The sequence below is a fragment of the Pseudorca crassidens genome, chromosome 20 (genome assembly GCF_039906515.1).
Source record: "Pseudorca crassidens isolate mPseCra1 chromosome 20, mPseCra1.hap1, whole genome shotgun sequence".
Taxonomy (NCBI): domain Eukaryota; kingdom Metazoa; phylum Chordata; class Mammalia; order Artiodactyla; family Delphinidae; genus Pseudorca; species Pseudorca crassidens.
Window position 1 is genome coordinate 14,490,764 of NC_090315.1, and position 9,421 is coordinate 14,500,184.

General features: G+C 54.6%; 1 protein-coding gene across 3 annotated transcripts in view; it reads right to left on the reverse strand.

Moving 5' to 3' along the window:
- PAK4 (p21 (RAC1) activated kinase 4) overlaps positions 1 to 8,466 on the reverse strand; it is a 46,538-nt gene extending 38,072 nt beyond the window's left edge. For 2 of the 3 annotated variants that reach the window (XM_067720955.1, XM_067720956.1), the window contains exon 1: positions 8,267 to 8,466. The gene's annotated coding sequence lies outside the window, so the exon portion shown is untranslated. The remainder of the gene's footprint in view (positions 1 to 8,266) is intronic. The other variant, XM_067720959.1, reaches the window with a different exon arrangement.
- Positions 8,467 to 9,421: the final 955 nt, after the last annotated feature.

Genomic DNA, 9,421 nt, shown 5'->3' on the forward strand with positions numbered 1-9,421 from the left:
AGTGCATGCACACAGGTCCCAGCAGATGTGTTCAAAGAGCACAGTCACCCCCGCGCAGCAGGGGCGGAGAAGTAAGTTATGATTAGCAGCCTGCCCAGCAACGAGGGCGAATGAACCACTCACACCCACAACCACATGGCTGTGCCTCACAGACCAAGGATGAGGGAGGGCAGACCCAGACGAGGATGTGCTGCAGGAGTCCCTTTATGTGAAGTCCCCAGGCAGGCGAGGTGGCAGGCTATAACTCAGGATGCACACCTAGTAAAACCTCTGGAAAAGCGGGGGCCTGGTGACCCCCAAGGTCAGGGAGGTGGCCTCTACTGGGGTTGTGGTCAAGAGGGCATGGGAGGCTCCTGGGGTGCTGTGTTCGCAGTCTTCGCCTAGGTGTGGCGAAAATGCTGCTCACCTTATAATTACCTGTTAAACTGACATGGGCACTGATGCACTTTTCTATAGGCATGTTACCCTTCACCACTGTGGAAGGTTTAAAGAGGTGGAATCAGCAAGGTACATAAATACACAAATAAACTGGGGCCAGATTTGGAGGAAGGGAGCTGGGGAAGTGGCTGCAGGCAGCAGAGGAGGGGTCCCTAGGGAGAAAGAAAGCGAGAGAAAGAGAGCGTGTGCCTGCGCACAGGACTTGGGGGGTTGTCCTCACCTGGGGGACAGTAGGAGCCCAGCCCTCCCGCAATGCCCTACTTCCTCCCCATTCCCAGCACTCGCGTGGAGGGCTGGCAGGAGGGGCGGGGGAGGAGGAGGAGGCCCAGGCGGCTTCCCCATGTGTGGGAGTGGCTGAAAGCCGCCAGGGGAAGCAAGCCCGAAACTGCCACACAATGCCGCTTTATCAGAGTTTCCAGGGCCGGGCTGGGGCGCTGGGGTGGGAGCAGAGGGCCCAGGAGGGAGGCTTTCTATGTGGGGCCCCTGCCCGGCGTCCCCACCTGCCAAGGTGTGCCCTCCAGAGCTCCCCTGCAGCCGGCTGGGAAGGCAGGAGCCTTCTAATCCCTCCGCTCAGTTAGCGGGTGGCAGGGGGAGCCCGGGGCCAAACCCCAGCCCTGCTGGCTGACACCAGGCTGGTCTCCCAGGTTCTCCATTTCCTCCCCTTAAAAGTGGGATAATAAGAACATCTACATCTAGGACTTCGCTGGTGGTCCAGTGGGTAAGACTCTGGGCTTCTACTGCAGGGGGCCCGGGAACTAAGATCCCACATGCCGCTAACAAAAAACAACCACCACCAAAAAAACAAGAACGTCTACATCTTGGGGTTGCTAGGAGGATGTGACAAGTTCGTTCACTCAAAGCACACAAAACAGTGCCTGCTAATACTAATAATATAGAGTAATACTGTGAGTACTAATACTGGCAGCTATCCGTCTTTGAACACTTACTATGCATTTTGTCTGATGAGTATGCATTTATATCCTCAAAACAACCCTGTAAAGGAGGTATCATTATCATCCCCATTTTATAGATGAGGACGCGGAGGCACAGAGGGGTGAACTGACTTGTCTGGGATCACACAGCTAAGAGTGGCGAAGTTGGCTCCAGAGTCTATGCCCTCAATCTCCACTGCACCCGACAGGTCAAGAGCTCCAGACTGGAGCGAGGCAGGCCTGGATTTGAGTCCCAAACCTGCCACTCACTCACTGTGGGGTTTCCAGCCTATGCCTCAGTTTCCTCTTTTTAGGGAAAGCAAAAATATCACAAATAGACAGGAAAGGAAGTCCAGAGGGCTTTCAACAAACACAAAGATGCTCCCTTTTACTCATATTAAAATCAGGGGACTTCCCTGGTGGTCCAGTGATTAAGACTCTGTGCTTCCCCGGCAGGGTGCATGGTCGGGGAACTGAGATCCCACACAGTACGGCCAAAATTAAAATAAAATAAATAACAAGAATAATTTTTAAAAATCAGAACCACAATAAGGACCACTTACTGTGGTACCTGCCTGACTGGCAGAGGTCAAAGTATCAGATAACACCCATCCACATGGAGACCATCCACATGGTCTCCTCCTCACGTGAGGAGACCACGGCGCCACCGGACACTGGGAGTGGGGTGCAAACAGGAGCGTGCTCTCAGGCAGACTGGGACACTGCCAGCAGAGCTCCCGGGGCACGCATCTCAGACCCCCGAGCACCTCCAGAGGTGTGCCCACAGCTCACACACGTGTGGGGGGACACCATGCCATGGAACCTCACACAGCCACAGAAAGCACGAGGAAGCCCTCTACATCCTGACACAGAACTTAAGAGTGAAAAATGCAAGGGGCAGGACAGAATACAAACATGGGAAGTCGGCTCCACGTGAGCAAAAACAAAAGCGGGGGAGAACACGTGCAGAACAAACACCCAAGAAAGAAAAGAAACCAGGAACAATGCTGTCTCTGGGAAGGGGCCCGAAGACAGAGAAGGGGTGGGAAAGAGACCTTATCGCTGTATATACCCTTCTGCGCTGTGCGTGGTTTCTCAACTGCAAATAGGCAATACATGCAGACAGGGCAAAAATGGGCCTCTTAAAATTAAAATGCAGGAAAAGAGAAATGAGGTTAATAACACCTCCTCCTCAGGGCTCCGGGCCGCGCCACGGCGGGATGCTCAAAGAGCACACATCTGGCGCCTGGCACTCAGGGACCTGGCGGCTAGCACGGTGTCACGAGGGGCTGGGAGCAGGCGAAGAGGAGGCTGCAGCCCAGAGGGCACACGTACCATGAGCTTACTATGTACCAGGTAATGTGCTAAGCACTCGAGAGCACGGTCTCCTCCAATCCCCCCGACAGCCCATTTAACAGGTGAGGAAGGTGAGGCTCGGGGGTGCTCTGGCTCTTCCAGTAGAGGGTCGGGCTGAGGGACGTGTGAGCGGAATGCGTGGCCCTGGCAGGGAAGGTGCCATTGGGCAGGACCAGAGGGCCCCGTGAGACAGGCTGCAGTGAGTGGTGGCTTCTGACACATCTGCTGTAGCTGGCTCCCCTGGGACCTGGGAAAGCTCCCCTTCTGACCCTCCCTGCCCACCTCCACCAGCGTTCCTGTGGGCCAAGGCAGCTGGCAGACAATGAGCCCCAGCCCCGGATGGGTGGCTGCGCCGGGAAGGGTCCCATTTCCCTGGTTGTGACTTGGAAGGAGACTGCTTCCTGCTGGCAGCATCTGTGGCCGCCCGGCTTGGGTGATGGGAGAAACAGCTGCTGGGGACACCCCGACCGGCGTCTGGCCAGGAAGTCTGGCTCACTGTGAGCCAGCAGGACAAGGAGGGGTGAGGCAGTAGACACGAAAGGGAAGGGGGCTGTGGGAGGTCGTGAGGGAAGTAGGGACCCAGTGCCCAGAAACCACCCAGGCTGAACAGGCCCCCGAAGAGTTTCTATCTAAACAGGAGCCTGGAAGAACAGGAAGTAGCCTTGTCTTACCAAGACCACTTCCAAAACACTGCAGGGCACTGGAGACTGAAGGCCTGGAGTTCAAGTCCTGCCTCTGCCACGTGCCTGCTGTGTGACCCTAGGCAGGTCACGTATCTCTCTGGGTCTCAATTCTCTCATCTCTAAAAAGGAGTTGATACCAGTACTACCTCATAGGTTGTTGTGAAGATCAAATGAGTCCATACGGCTAAAGGACTCACAATCTTGGCCAGCACACGGGACCCTCCAACACCGCCACCCTCATGCTACCCACTCTCTTCTGCTTGGACTATCCCGGCAGCCTCCCCTCAGGTCTCCCGGCCCCCACCCTCCCTGATCTGTTCCCCACATGGCAGCCTGAGCAATCTTTATAAAAGGCAAAGCAGATGTTGCTTAAAGCCCTCCGATGACTCCCATTACACACAGAATGAAGTCCACACTCCTCACCCCAGCCTGTCACCCCCTGCTGTATCTGCCACGCCTCCCCACCTCCTTGGCCTCACTGCCAGCTCTGCCACACTGGCTTCCTTGGTGGGAACTGAACATCCCAAGCTCCTCTGGACCTCAGGGCCTTTGCACTTTCCATACCAACCACCTGTTCTGTCCTTTCCAACTCTTCCCAGGCCTGGCTCCCTCTCATCAATCAGATGTCTCCTTCTCCAGAAAGCCCTTGTGCTGGCTCCCCAGGCTGGGTCAGATGCCTCCTCCGGATTCCTACAGTCCCTGTGCGTCCCCCATCCCAGCCCTAACCATTCTGCTTGTGCATCCCTATCCCAGCCCAACCACTGTGGGCTGTCACCGTCTGGGGACAGGTCTATCTCCTTCACTGTCCTGTAACCCATGAGGGCAGGGCTTGGACTGTGTTGGTCACCACTGGGACCAATGATCTGACACACACGAGTGTATCAAGGCTTTGCCCATCCCTTTCCGAGCTGCACCTCCTTCCTCTTTGCCTCCCTCCTGAGGAGGTTTAAGTCAGTACCGTTTCCCTTCCCAAATGTCAGCCCTGGGAGATGATCCCCAAGGAGAGTTGGGTCAAAGTTTCAGCCACTGTCCTGGATACCCTAGAGGGCGAAGGTCAAAGCCCAGCCTGCCTTCTCCTCTGGGTGTGAGGGCTCAGCAGGTGTCAGGCCCCAGCTAAGCCCGTCACATGAACCATGCCCCTGTTTCCAGCCTGGGGTGAGGGGGGCAGGCAGGTGGCATGAAACCTACCACCTCATGGCTGAGTAAATTGTTTCAGCAAGGGCCGCAGACTTGCCCGAAGCAGGACACAGAGGCAAGGGAACCCTCAAGCACTGCTGGGAAGCACATTGGTACAAATGCTTAGGGAAGCAATTTGGAAGGTCCAGCATTTCCACTGTGAGACATATACCTGAGAGAGACTCTGGCCGTGGTACACAAGGAAACATGTCTAGAATGTTCATTGCAGTGTTGTTTGTTACAGTCCCAGTGGGAACCACCTAAATGGCCACCGAAAGGTGAATGGGTAACTCCTGTCACTAATACAAAAAGAAACGCAGAAAGGGAAAACGAATGACCTGCTCTAGACCGACACACGTCCACATGGAGAAAAAGCCAAACTAACGCAGAGCAGAAGAAGCAGGCTGTTTACTGTGGTACGCTTTATATGATCTGTAAAACTGTAAAACACTGGGCAACCCTGGCTGGCCATCAGAACCACGTGCCGATGCTGGCCCCACGCCAGACCAAGGGACTCCAAGCCAGAATTTCTAGGGTGGGCCTGGGCAGCAGTATTTTTGAAAGCTCTCCAGGTGACTGCAGTATGTAGCCAGGGTTGAGAGCTATTACTCTATTGTTTGTGAATCCATCCGAGGGCAGGAACAGTAGGAAAACCTGCAGAGGAAGGCTGGACACCAAATCCAGCCCAGCGGCTACCACTGGGAGGGAGGACAGGCAGGGAGGGCGGGGCAGAGAAGAGGGGCCTTTAACTGTATCTACTGTGTGCTCTGTCCCAGGCTGGACACTGGAAGCGTGGGTGTTTTGCTACATTGAGAGCTCTACTTTTTTCCCTAGTCTAAAAATGTACCACAGGAACAAAACTGGCAAATAAGAAATCACTTGCTCAAGGTCCCATGGCTGGTAAGTGATGGGGCAGGAGCCCGAATGTCTAGTGCCAAAGCCCTATAATTCCCCCATTATCTGTGCCAAGCCCTGAGATGCTGAGCGAGTTGCCGCCGTGAGGGCCCGAGGCTGGCTGGCCTCATAGGGCTGCCTGGCCCTGTACCCGCCCAGTGACCCTGCCAGAGCCAGATGGGGGAGGGGCAGCTCCCAGAGTAAGCCAGGAGGCAGGTGGAGAGAGGCCCGGCCACCACCTCTGAGGCCCTCCTCAGGTAGCGGTAGCAGCAGCGGTCTCAAAACCAGCGCTTACACAGCACCTACTGTGTGCTAGGCCTCGGGCCAAGCGCTTTATGCTCTGCATCCTCACAGCCGTTCTATGAAGTAGTCATTATCGTTGTACCCATTTTGCAGAGGAGGAAACTGAGGCCCAGAAAAGTTAAGCGACTTGCCCACGGTCACACAGCCTGTGAGTGATGAATGTGAGCCAGGCATCCTTGCACCAGCGTCCTTTCTCTGAACCACTCCCCAGTACTGCCTCGGAGCTCCACACACACAGGGCAGCTACTCATCTGCCCCTGCTCCACTGCCCACCCTCCTCCAAGGCCAGGAACCCTAGGGGTCTCACACAGGCTACATACTGCCGACAAGCCCCCAACTCTGCATCCCTGACCTCCACTCACGCCTTTTCTTCTGCCTGGCGCACCCTTTCCCATTCCTCCTACTCATCCTTCAGAGATTACCCAGGGGACTTTCCAAGGGACAGAGTACCAGGCCCAGGGTCTGGGCACTCTCCTGGTCCTCTGACCATGTCCTCGCAGGCCACGTCACTGCTGGTAGAGGTGTAGCCATGTATCACTGGCTAGAGGTCTGGTTCCAGTCCGCTCCCACCAAGGGACACTGAGGGCCCTCAGGGGCCAGGGGCCCGTGTGTCTTGTCCGCTGCTGCAGACTCAGCACCCAGCACCACGCCCGACATTCAACCTCCATCACCCCAGCACCCTCCATGGACCAGGCAGTGATTCAAGTGGGGATTCAGGGAAAGAACAACATGGAGAAATTCCTGCCCGTGAGGGGCCCACATTCTAGTGGGAGGCAGACAAGAAACTGCGTGTTGATAAGTAAGTTAAAGACCGAGTGAAGGGCTGGGAGAGAACAACAGTGAGATAAAGAGTGTGTGTGGAGGGCGGCTGGGAGTTCCCTGGTGGCCTAGTGGTTAGGATTCAGTGCTTTCACTGCAGAGGTCTGGGTTCGATCCCTGGTCCGGGAACCATCCCACATGCCACACAGCACGGCCAAAATACCACAAAACAGTGTCTGGGGGCAGGGTGGTCCTGGTCAGGCTGTGAGTGAGTGGCTCGTGAGTGAGAGGGTGCAAAGTGGGGAAGGGATTCCAAGCAGAGGGAACACGAAGGTCAAAGACCTGGAGGCAGGCATAAGCCTACAGAGTTGAAGAACAGCAAACAGGCCAGTGTGGTTGGACCTCGGGGAGGGACGCGAGAGAGCAGGAGGAAAAGAGGTGGCAGTGACTGAAGATCGTGAGGAGAGGTTGGGGTTTTAAGGACAAAGAACACCCAACTTTGTACAGGGTACCACCCAACAACACCCTCCCCAGACAGGAGCCTGCCAGACTCACTTGGACTCCGGGCCACCCACAAACACCCCATCCCATCGGCCCAGGGGACCCTCTCCTCCCAGATCACACCCTTCCACCGAGGCCAAACAGACAATCTGTTCCTGCCCAGGGAGCGGCCCAGCCTTGCCCAGCCCCCTGCTTCCACGAACAGACCTCTGGCAATCTACAGTGTGGCGACCAGGGGCAGGAGCTCTGGAATCATTCAGATCCAGCCTGGAATCTGCCTCCATCACTTACCAGAAGCTCTTTGAGCCTCACTTTTTGTGGATGTAAAGTGGGTGTATCTAGATTGTAGTACAATAAGACCAGGCGCTGAGCACAGTGTCAGCCCTCATTAAGTATTAACTAACATTATGAGTATTTGAGAGGCAGCAGAGCATAGAACTCTGGGCCCAGAACTCCAGAGTTCCAATCTCAGCTGCAAAACGTACTCATGAGGTGGCCCTGGGCAAATCACTTGGCCTCTTAATAATGGCACCAAGCCCATAAGGTTGTGGTCAGGATTAAATACGTGTAAAGAGTTTAGAACAGGGTCTGACACATAGTGCTTTATGAGTGCTTGGAATTCTTTTCATTATCTGCGGGAGGGGGGCTTCCTTCTCCCCCACCAGAAAGCACCTTTGATTTCTTTCTTGAATGTCCTACCCCTCCTCTCCAGCAATATGTCCCACTTGGGTTTTAACTTTCGACCCTTGGGAACATCATCTGTCGGGCCATCAGATTCTGATTTTTGCTCGCTTTGGTCACGCCCCACCTTTGATCTCATAAAGATGCCCCCCAACCTAAGTCTCCTGCATTTGCTCCACTGGCTGCTGCCTTAACTCCAACCGCCGCCCCCACGGTTGTGACCTCTGACCCTCGTAGGCACATCCTCCCATCAAATTATTAATTTGACCCCCTTTTTTGACATTCACCCCGTGCCCCTCCAACGAACTCCCACTTCAAATTTCGAATTTTGCGCCCCCCTTCGCCACGCCCCCTTCGTCAGTTTGACCTCTGACCTCCTATACACCTCCCTCCCTCCCGCTCAGCGTAGACCCACAACCCCCCCGGACGCGACCCTTCCCTCCACAAGTGAACTTTGACCCCAGCGGCCCCGCCCCCTACTCGCCTAAACGCTCTACAACCGCCCGGCGCACCCCAATCCCGTGGCCAGACCACTTATCCTACCGGCTCGGCACCGCAGTCGCTCGCGGCCTAGCTGCTCGGCCCGGAAATCGGCTCCCTCACGCCGCCCTCAGCTCTCTTGCGCCGCCGCCACCACGGCCACTGCCGCCGCCATGTTGAATCCCCAACGAACATCCGGGGCTTTCCCCCCTCGCCGTCCACCAGTCCCCATAGCAACGGGGCTGACTGGGCCGGGGGCAGGGCCCGCTCAGGGGCGGAGCTGGGCTCCGGGCAGCGCCGCTCCAGCCTCTGATTGGTGCTGATAGTCCAATCGGAGACCTTCGGGCGGAAAATGCCAAGCAGGGATTGGAAAATTTGGAAAGGGTGCGGAGAGGCTGGCTCCCAGCCCACTTGGATTCTTAAAGGGGAAAATGGCTATCCTCTGGTAACACAACTTCCCACCTTCCCTCAAAAGGAGTTAGTGGGTGGAAGGCAGTAATGGTAATAATGGCCAGAAACAGTTCGTAAGCATTTACTATGTGTCAGACACCCCGCCAAGTGAAATTTCTCGCTGAATACTCACAACAGACGTATTGTATGTTAATACCCATTTTACAGATAAAACTGAGGTTTAGAGGGGCGAACGAGCTGGTTCGGGATCACAGGAAGTAAATAATGAGTTTTGGACGACGTCTGTCAGTCTGTCTGAGTCCGGGAACTTGGCCCGGAATCAAGGCACAGTTTGATTTAATCTTTTTATAAGGTTTTTTTGTGTGTGTTTGTTTTGTTGTTTATAGTATTTATTTGTAAAAAATTTTTTTGAAAAAAAAACCCCGTAATCTAAACTCGGACATCTTTTTCTGTGATTGCACTCATTGAGCTCCAGCCACTTTGCTCTTCCAAAAAAAAAAAAAAAAAATCAGGTGCTCTCCCACTTCAAGGTCATTGCATTGCATTTTCCTTCTGTCTGGAATAGACTCTTTCCCCAGGTATCGTCATGGCTACCTCCTTTCTGTCCTTCAGGGTTTTACTCAAATGTCATCTTATCAGTGGGACTGTTCCTGCCCATGCTGACTAATGCAGCAAACATCCCTCTCACATGCTACTAAAGCCCTTACCTTGTCTGCTTTTTCTTATTTTCTGTTGCTCAAATCATCTTCTAACATACTAGATGATTAGATAATCATAGTTACTGTTTTTTGGCTCTCTCTGCTGCTG